The following is a 9,212-nucleotide window of genomic DNA, read 5'->3' on the forward strand; positions in this document are numbered from 1 at the left end:
AAATGATATGATTTTTAGAGCCCGAGAGCAGAAGACTGAATCGGAGCACTCAAGAATGGGGTCCAGATTCTAGCTCCAGCTCAGGAACATGATCTAGGCTAATTAATACACGATCGCGAGAGTTCATCTCATCGTAGATTACTCACAAAGTTTTGGAATACACCTCGGTGGTCTTTCGTTCATCCAAGGAAGGGGTTTTGGGAGCTCTCTATAGTCGTCTCGGGGCCTTTCAGACCGGAATTGTCACGGGGCAGTTAGGGGCTGATCTGGAGCCCAAAGCATGTGGATCCCTAAAATCCTTCATGAATGAGGATCCTACTATTATTTCTTGTCATTAGGAATCTGAAGGGAGTTTTGCACCATGTCCTCAGGATGGTCGAGGTATCTCAGGAGGATGTGATCAGGATTCTTTCAGATATTTGCAGGTAGGTTATCTTCTTCCACTTCAAGGTGGATATCAGGAAATTGTATCACTTGGGAATTTTGATTGAGTTTGAACAAGTTAAATCTCGGGTCGGTTCTCTACTATTTCCTGGGTTAGCAAGGATTGTTATATGTCATTCTGCATGATGAGAAGTCCTTTGATGAACCTACAGATGGAAGTATCTTGCGGAGTGGGTCCTGCGTGTACCGTTAATTTTTCGGGTCTTTGTCGGAATTCGTTCAGGAATATTGCTTGGAGGATCTTTGGTCAGGAATTAGCAGGGTAGCTCTTCAGTGAGGTTAGGGTTCAGTGGTTCTGTCATCTGTTCAAGAATGATCGACATTTGCCTATGGAAGAACGTTGGAGTTCAAGGAACTATCGTTGCTAGGAAAGGAATGGTAGCATGAATATAGTGGTGTCAACTGCGTGAGTGTATAATCAATGGATGTGTCGAGGGAATGGTACCTTCACGTGGACAGAAGTCGGTTAGAATTCAATGATTCCTTGAGGATAGAAAACAAATTAAAGATTCGTCAGTACATGGCAAGAGTTATGGTTCTTAGTCGTCAGCATAAGAACTCAAGGATTTGGTTTGGTATCATGGGAGGTGGTTTGGATTATCAGACCGGTTAAGGTCTCAAGTGTATTCTTTCGGATTCCAAGAGTTGGGTAATCGTTGAGATTGGCTAGTAATGGATCTCTAGCATTAGTAAGCACTGATTGTCAGTAGACCGATCATCGAAAGGTAGGAAGGATCGGAAATCCTTCCATTTCTCCTATGTCGTAGAGACTTAGTCGGATCGATGTGGTTGAGAACCGTTCAGGTACCTATAACAGAAGCAAGAATGAAATTAGGTTGAGCCGGTATCCCCATCAGGAAAGGAAAAGGTGGCCTAAGTGGCTGCTTGTATAGGGGATAATGTGAATTGGAAGTTTGGGAAACTTCTCGACTTTGGGACCACATTTGATTGATGTGTAATAGATTATGGGGAACTAGGTTGAGGACCCAGTCTAGACATAAGTTCAGTGTGGGATGTTAGACCATGTGGGTGCTCTACTTTGGGTGTGTTTGGATTGGTAATCAGTTGTAAGACCATGGTCAACGGTTGAGTTAGAGTGGGAAGTGATGTAAGACTGTGGGGTAACCGTAGCATTCACCAACAGCCAAATAACATGTAATGTGTTGTAAGAATGCGAGATAGCTGTAGAATTTACCAACAGCCAGATAGCATGAAAGGTGTTGTAAGACTACAAGATAGTTGTAGCATTCACTAGCATCCAGATAGCATGGGAATGTGGTAAGATTGCGGGGTGGACCGTAGTATTAGTCAGAAGATAGCGTAGAAGTGTTGTAAGCCTGCGAGGAGGCCCGTAGCATTCACTAGGTAGCAGGTAGTGTGGAAGTGTTGTAAGAAGAGATAACAAGCAAGATCTCAAGATTAGGACATAACTACAAATGTCTAAAAATATTTGACACTTGGCTAAATGCCTCATCAACGGACATGTGTCAAACTAAAAACTACTATTTTGTGTGTGTTTGTGTGTGTGTGTATATATATATATATATATATATATATATATATATATATATATATATATATAACATTATGTAATCATGTTTTACTTTATTACTAAAGATTGATTGTTTTTCGTATGTTTATGTTAATAAGAAGTGAACATCACTCCACTTTTGCCTTTATCATATTGAGACGGTCGATCATCTTTTGATTTTCCGTCTTGGGGTCAAACTGATAGATGATCACATATTAATAATCCAGTCTCCAACTTTTACCTTTGTCAAAGATTAGATTACTTAGACGACCATATGAAGATCAATGTTAGTCAAAGAAAATACTTTGATGCGTTCATTATCATAAAAACCTTTTGGGTTTTCCATAATTTTGATAATTCTAAAGATTTTACAATAGTCAAGCCAAAGAAAATGGTCTTATTTGATATCGAGTAACAATTTTGTTTTTGGTTTTGCATAGAAAGACAATGGGAAAATGACTTAAAAACCCAACGAAGTTTCCAAACCGTTTAAAAAACCTCAATCATGTTTTGTCTGTTCAAAAAAACCCAACAAACTTAACATTTTATCTAAAAAGCCCAACTAAGTTACACTTTCTCGAAAGTCAAATAAGAGAAACAGATGACGTGGCTTATTACCGTATCGGAAAAATGACTTGTTAGACCAACGAAGTTTGCAAAACGTTTAAAAAACTTCAATCATGTTTTGACTGTTAAAAAAAAACCCAACGAACTTAAACAAAACAAAATTGAAATTTTCTGAATGGTTTGAAACTTTGTTGGACTTTTTAGATAAAATGTTAAGTTCGTTGGGTTTTTTTAAACAGACAAAACATGATTGGGTTTTTTTGAATGGTTTGAAAACTTCGTTGGTCTTTTAAGTCATTTTTCCAAAGACAAATGATAAGATAAACTGGGTTAGTTATCTCTTTTTTCAATACTATTCTTTGTATCTAATATTTTGATGCTATTTTTTTGTTTATATTCTTATCAGTTAACAAAATTTCAGCCTTTCAGAAAAAATCAATATCATTAAATAAATAAATAATTTTTACGTCAAAAACAGTATTATCAATGTTTTTGTAATCACACTTTTTTGGTTAGCAAGTAAAATTCTATATAAAAGGTCTAAAGTTCAAACTCTATCACATCTAAAATATATGTCTGTGTTTGTCATTGACCTTCCATAGAAAATTTATGTTGTATTTACTAGACCGTTCAGAAGATAAATTTATCATTTTTTTAAAGTAATTGATTAAAAACCATTGATTCTTAAAATAATAGTGCTATAGTGTTTATACGAGTTATGAACTTTATAACATCCATGATGGATTTATCGTTTTTTTAATATTAATTAACAACAAACATGATATTTGATTAAAAGCCCTTGATACTTAAAATAATAGTGTTATCTTGTTTTATACGAGTTATGAACTTTATAACATCAAGAAAGTGTTAAAAGTACTAATTGTCAATTTTAATTAAAATATATATCAATAATAAATTACTTTTGTCTTTCGTCACAACAATTCACATTTGTTGGAGAACTTTTAATAATTTGATAAAATATTGCTGGATATGATACATGAATAAATATTAATATTATTATATTTATCTGACAATGAGTTGAAATGTTATGTCCGCTTGTTACTTTGGTCTTTGGGGTTTCCATGTTTGAAACGTTTACAGTCCTTTGTATTCCATTTAAGCAAAACATCCCTTCGACTCTTCTTCAAAAATATGGTTTCTGAACTCGTAAGAAGGCTTCGCTAGGGTTCCTCTTTTCCCTCTATATTTGGAAGCTTCATACAGGTACTTTCCTTCATCTAATCCTACTTCAACCTAAGTCAATTCAACGATTTCATTCTCTAGTTTCATCTGGATTTCTCCGTATTCTTCTATTTCCGGTTGTTACATTCATTATTAACATTCTTTAATTGCATGTGGTTTCTGGGCGATTGTGCGCAGGGAGTTTGGGATCTTAGGGTTTTTTAGTGATAAATTTGTTTAATTCGCTGAATACACTCTCAACAACTGCTGTCGTAATTTTACTTGATTGAATTCGAAATGTTTTCCTCAGGTGTTTGAAGTTGAGTTTGAGTTCGAGTTCGAAGTAGTGTATATTAATTTTATTTGGAGATGATAAATTTGATTTCGACAGGAGGGTTTTTTCAGTAATCGAGTGACAAGTGGAAAATTTCTGTTCTACTGAGATGCCGACGACAAGTGGTTACACGATGCCTTTCGGAACCTTTCGCCGTTCAATAATGGGGATTGGAAACGATCATAATCAAGTCTATTCCATGGACGTCAACAGCGATTCCAGTTCCGAATTCCATTGTGAACTCGGATCATTTGAACACCAAGTCTTCCGCCAATTCCGCACCCTTTCAGCAGCTTCTCCCGATGAACTACTCTCTCTCAACTGGGTATCCAAATTATTAGATGCTTTCATAGCTTGTCAAGAAGATTTCAACGTCATTCTCTCCACCCACGAAGCAAATCTCTCAAAACCCCCTTTAGATAAATTTCTAACAGAATTCTTCGATAGAAGTATCAGGGCACTCGACATCTGTAATGCTATCCGTGATGGAATTGAAAAGATTCGACTTTGGTATAAACATCTAGACATCGTTTCAAGTGCTTTCGATTCAAAACCAAGAAACATGATGATTGAAGGTCAATTTAGGCGTGCAAAAAAAGCATTGACTGATTTAGCCATCATCATGCTCGATGAAAATAAAGAATCAGCATCCGTTTTTTCAACCAGAAACCGATCTTTTGGGCGCCTCAACAAAGGGAATAAAGACAATCTACAAAAGGCAGGACACTCAAGGTCACTTTCATGGAGTGTCCCTAATTCATGGTCAGCAAGTAAGCAACTTCAATCAATAGTTAACGGATTAGTCCCACCTAAACCCCATGAAATTTCTGCAACTAATGGCTTAGCTACAATCGTTTACACAATGGGTTTTGTTCTGATGTTTGTTTTATGGGCTCTGGTGGCTGCGATTCCATGCCAAGATCGGAATCTCCAATTCCATTTATCCATTCCAAGACAATTCTCATGGGGGACTCCATTAAACCTTCTTCACATTCGAATCATGGATGAATCCAAGAAACGCGAACGCAAGAACAGTGCTGGGTTGCTTAAGGAGATTTCACAAATGGAAAAGTCGATCAATTTGATCTCGGATTTGGTTGATTCCATTCATCAGTTTCCATTGACTGAAGAACAGAAAGAAGAAGTGCAAACGGGAATTCAAGAGGCGTCTTTAGTTTGTAATTCATTCAAGAATGGATTGGATCCTTTGGAACGCCAACTTAGAGAAGTATTTCGTAAAATCATGTCTTGTAGGACTGAAGGCCTTGAAATCCTTGGAAGGGTATAATCTTGCAAATGGTCAAAAGGGTAAAAATAATGGTAATTTGTGTAGTTTGAGTATACATTTTATGTGCTTTATATCTTTATTCATGTTTCTTTATGTTATTTTTATTGGGTTCGGGTTTGGGTTCGGGTTCACCCATTAATTAATCTTCTTTCCCTATGTATTATCTTTTTGTTGCTTTTGATAATTTCATTCATTCTTATATATATGTATCCAAGAATCCAAGATTGTTAACTAAGATGTTATTTAATTTTTTCTAAGTGTGTTGTATTGATGTTAAAAAGACTAATTTCCTTGACTTTCTTTGTTATGTGTGTTGAGTAATAATATATAGGGAAATATGATGAACATGTTATGTTTTGTTAAGAGGGGAATGAAATATTAGCAATGATGGACATATGGGCATGAGCATGATGATATTAATGTTATGGATGTATGATCATGTGTGTGAAGGTCATGGACATAGACAGGTTGCAAATTTCAAGTAGTAGTTGATTTTGTATGAAAAGAATTAAATGAATGGAACAGTTTGACATGATTTCTGGTTAGGCATAAATGGTTGGGGTCAACCCCATGTTTATTATATATCAATAGTTGTTACTTGTTTGTTTTTGTTATATATATATACACATGGTGTTGGGCCCCACCTTCATATCGACCACCCACCTGCCCCTTTGCTCTTTGGACCTCAACAAAAGGTTTGGTTATCTATTAATGCAGAAATCCAGCCCAATTCCGAGCCCGATTGGCCCATTTTTAGATCTGGAAGAACACACATTAATACATTATCATGATTACTAATGTTCTTGAAGCCTAACACTATCATCGATGATTAATCATTTAATCTTGAAGCCTAACACGATTTGATACTTGGAACTTTACTCCAAATTTCATAGATGAGTTCTTAGATGCACAAAGTGTGATTTAAATTACAAATGATTGAATAAAAAGATCAGATTCATATGTTTTGAAACCATTTCAATGGTGTTTCTGCTATTAAAATAATAGTAAGATTCTATAAATAAGAGGACTAAGGACCTTGATAGCATCAGAATTTGGATATGTTATCTTTTTAGCTAAGTTTTATGTTTCGCTAATTGATAAGAGATTAAGAGGATTTTTGACTAAGCATGTTTAAAGTGAGAAGTACTTTTTAACTTACAGCTTAGTATCTTATAACGGTGTCATGTTTTTAGAAAAGTATGTGGATTAGCTTATCTGGTCTCAAAACGCTATGAGATGATAAAACCTTTTTAGTATTTGACAAAATAACTAAGAAAATGCTTTCTAGAGATGTTGGATAGCTATAAGTTATAAGAAGTTTTGAAAAGTTAAGGGTTAGTAATTTATCAAAAACAACTTATCTCTGGTACCATATTGCTATAATCCGTTTAAAAAAACATTATATCTAAACACACATTTTAATTTATACCAGTGTGGAACCGGTAATAAATTAAAAAACTTATTTTTTAAGCTTAGCCAAACAGTCTCTAAACATATTCAAAATTGACCGATCATTCAAATAAATTAACTGAAACTAAAAATGTTTTTAGTTAATTTTTCAAAATTCAAAAAAATCAAATAGAAAAATAAAATAAAAAAAGATGATAAATTTAAAACCTAATGGTTAGAAACATCTTTCATAAACAAAAGCTACTTTTTGTTTCTAGAAGGGAAATTGACTTAACAATTACCTTTTTATTTTATTCATATTTGAGTATTTTTTTATACATGTACACAACAAACTTGTTGAAAATATTAATATATAAGCATTATTACCTGTTATAGCAAGTTATAGCTTACGTGGCGTATATATGACATATATATTACAAAGATAATTATTAATGAAGTTAATAAACTATTGGTTTTGTTTACATTTAGGCATTTTTTTTGTTTGCATCTAAGATTTTTTTTTTCACATTCAACCATCCATCTTGTTGAAGTTGGTCATATAAAATAATATTTTTTCAAAATTTTAAATCTGTAGTTAAAGTCGTTTGTCTAATTTGTTGAATTTGTTCACCTAATACCATTATTTTTGAAATCAAAACACTTGGTTCGATTTGACAGAAGAGCATCGTTTGTTTTTAGGGTGGGGTTCGAACCAAAAAGATTAGACTTCTATTTTACAATTATTATCCTAATGGAAGCTTAAGCTCGCTCCTCCATGGTGCAGGGATTGGGAAACGAGGAACAAAGTAAGAGCCTAAGTATGAGGTTATAATAAGCATGGCTCATGCTCTCGTATATCTACATCATGACTGTGTTCTTGTTATTTTACATGGAGATGTCAAAGTCATGAATGTTTTATTGGGTCCGATTTTACAACGTACCTCGGTGATTTTAGGCTAGCTAAACTTGTTACAAAAGACCAAAACCAGAAACCTTAGTTGGATCACACTCTCCCACTTACTAAACCTTGTATCTAATCACCCACTATGCTCCTTGTTTCCTAGTCCCAACACAATAGAGGAGTAAGCTCAAGCTTTAATTAGGATAATAATCGTAAAACAAAAGTTTAATCGTCCGGTTCGATCTCCACACTAAGAAACAAATGGTGTTTTGGTGTCGGATCGAACCATGTGTTTCGGTTTTAGATATAATGGTATTATATGAACAACTTCAACAAGTTGGATGGATGACTTCAACTAATGATTTAACTTCCTAAAACAATGGTATTATATGAACAACTTCAATAAGGTGGATGGTCAAATGTAAAAAAAAGCTTATCAGGATGTGAACAAGACCAATAGTTCATTAACCTCCTAGGTTATTATCGTTGTCACATATATGCAACGTAAACTATAACTTTTTACAACCGATCATAATTGTAATATGTGAACACTTCCAATAAATTTGTTACCTATATATATGTATAAAAAGAATCATCCAAATGTAAATAAAACGAAAAAGTAATTACATGATAAGTCCTAGTCACAATGACAAATTAGAAGATCCAAGCTATAGTTAAAGAGATGTTTGTGACTACGATACTAGTCGGTAGTCCTAGTCACAATGACAAATTAGAAGATCCAAGCTAGTATCGTAACTTCATTTTTTTTTTTTTTAATTTATTTATTTATTTATTTATTTATTTTCACTTAGTGGCACAATATTAAGTTTGAGAAGATGTATGTTGATGTATGAATCCTTGAAAATGTATGTGATGCTTAAAAACTATTATGATTAGAGGGATAGAGCACAAAAGCACCCGTATATTGAAGAAGCTTGACCCATATTGAAGAATGAGATTTTGAAGACAAAACGGAAAGCTTATTAGCGGAAGTGTCATCATATAATAACGCCACTATCCACTATTGAAGAAATCGGAAAAAGCTTCATTGCCGACACTCAAGAAGGAATTGCAAATTATGCAGCACGTACAATGCTCAACGCCGGCCCAACTAATATACGCATATAGAGAACGACAACTACAATCATTGGAATTTCCCTCTCTATATATTGCTTCAATAATATGTTTATATTTTATAACTTATGTAAAGTTACAAAATAGTTTATATGTTTTTATATTAATCGAATATCAATATCAAAGTTTTTATATTAAATTTAAAAATACCGGAAATAACAAATAAAATCGAAAACGGACCGATTTTAAAGTTAAATACTGTTGTGTGGTTCAACGGCCGTAAAAGATCGTCAGTTGAATTGTTGTGGACTGAAACCAAACCAAAAGAGACTATACCGAACAAAAGACAATGTTAGAACGCTTGGAGACTAGACTGATCTCAACCAAAACAAATTCTTTCAAAATCTAAAAAATATCAAAAAGCGTGGGACCGATTCAAGACCGATTTTGTTCCCCTCTAATGGTAGCTATACTTCTTATTAGAAATGAGATTTAAAACTAG

At 34.1% G+C, this 9,212-nt stretch overlaps 1 pseudogene across 3 annotated transcripts; it reads left to right on the forward strand.

Moving 5' to 3' along the window:
* Positions 1-3,573: 3,573 nt before the first annotated feature.
* Positions 3,574-5,611, forward strand: LOC145047538 (protein BYPASS1-LIKE pseudogene; annotated as a pseudogene). Of its 3 annotated transcripts, none has more exons than XR_013682271.1 (2): positions 3,574-3,766; positions 3,923-5,611. The product of XR_013682271.1 is annotated as a protein BYPASS1-LIKE pseudogene, transcript variant X3 (transcript). The 3 variants fall into 3 exon arrangements; XR_013682269.1 differs by having other exon boundaries at positions 4,035-5,611; XR_013682270.1 differs by having other exon boundaries at positions 4,116-5,611.
* Positions 5,612-9,212: the final 3,601 nt, after the last annotated feature.

This window comes from Lactuca saligna, chromosome 5 (genome assembly GCF_052625555.1).
Source record: "Lactuca saligna cultivar CGN05327 chromosome 5, ASM5262555v1, whole genome shotgun sequence".
NCBI classification, from domain to species: domain Eukaryota; kingdom Viridiplantae; phylum Streptophyta; class Magnoliopsida; order Asterales; family Asteraceae; genus Lactuca; species Lactuca saligna.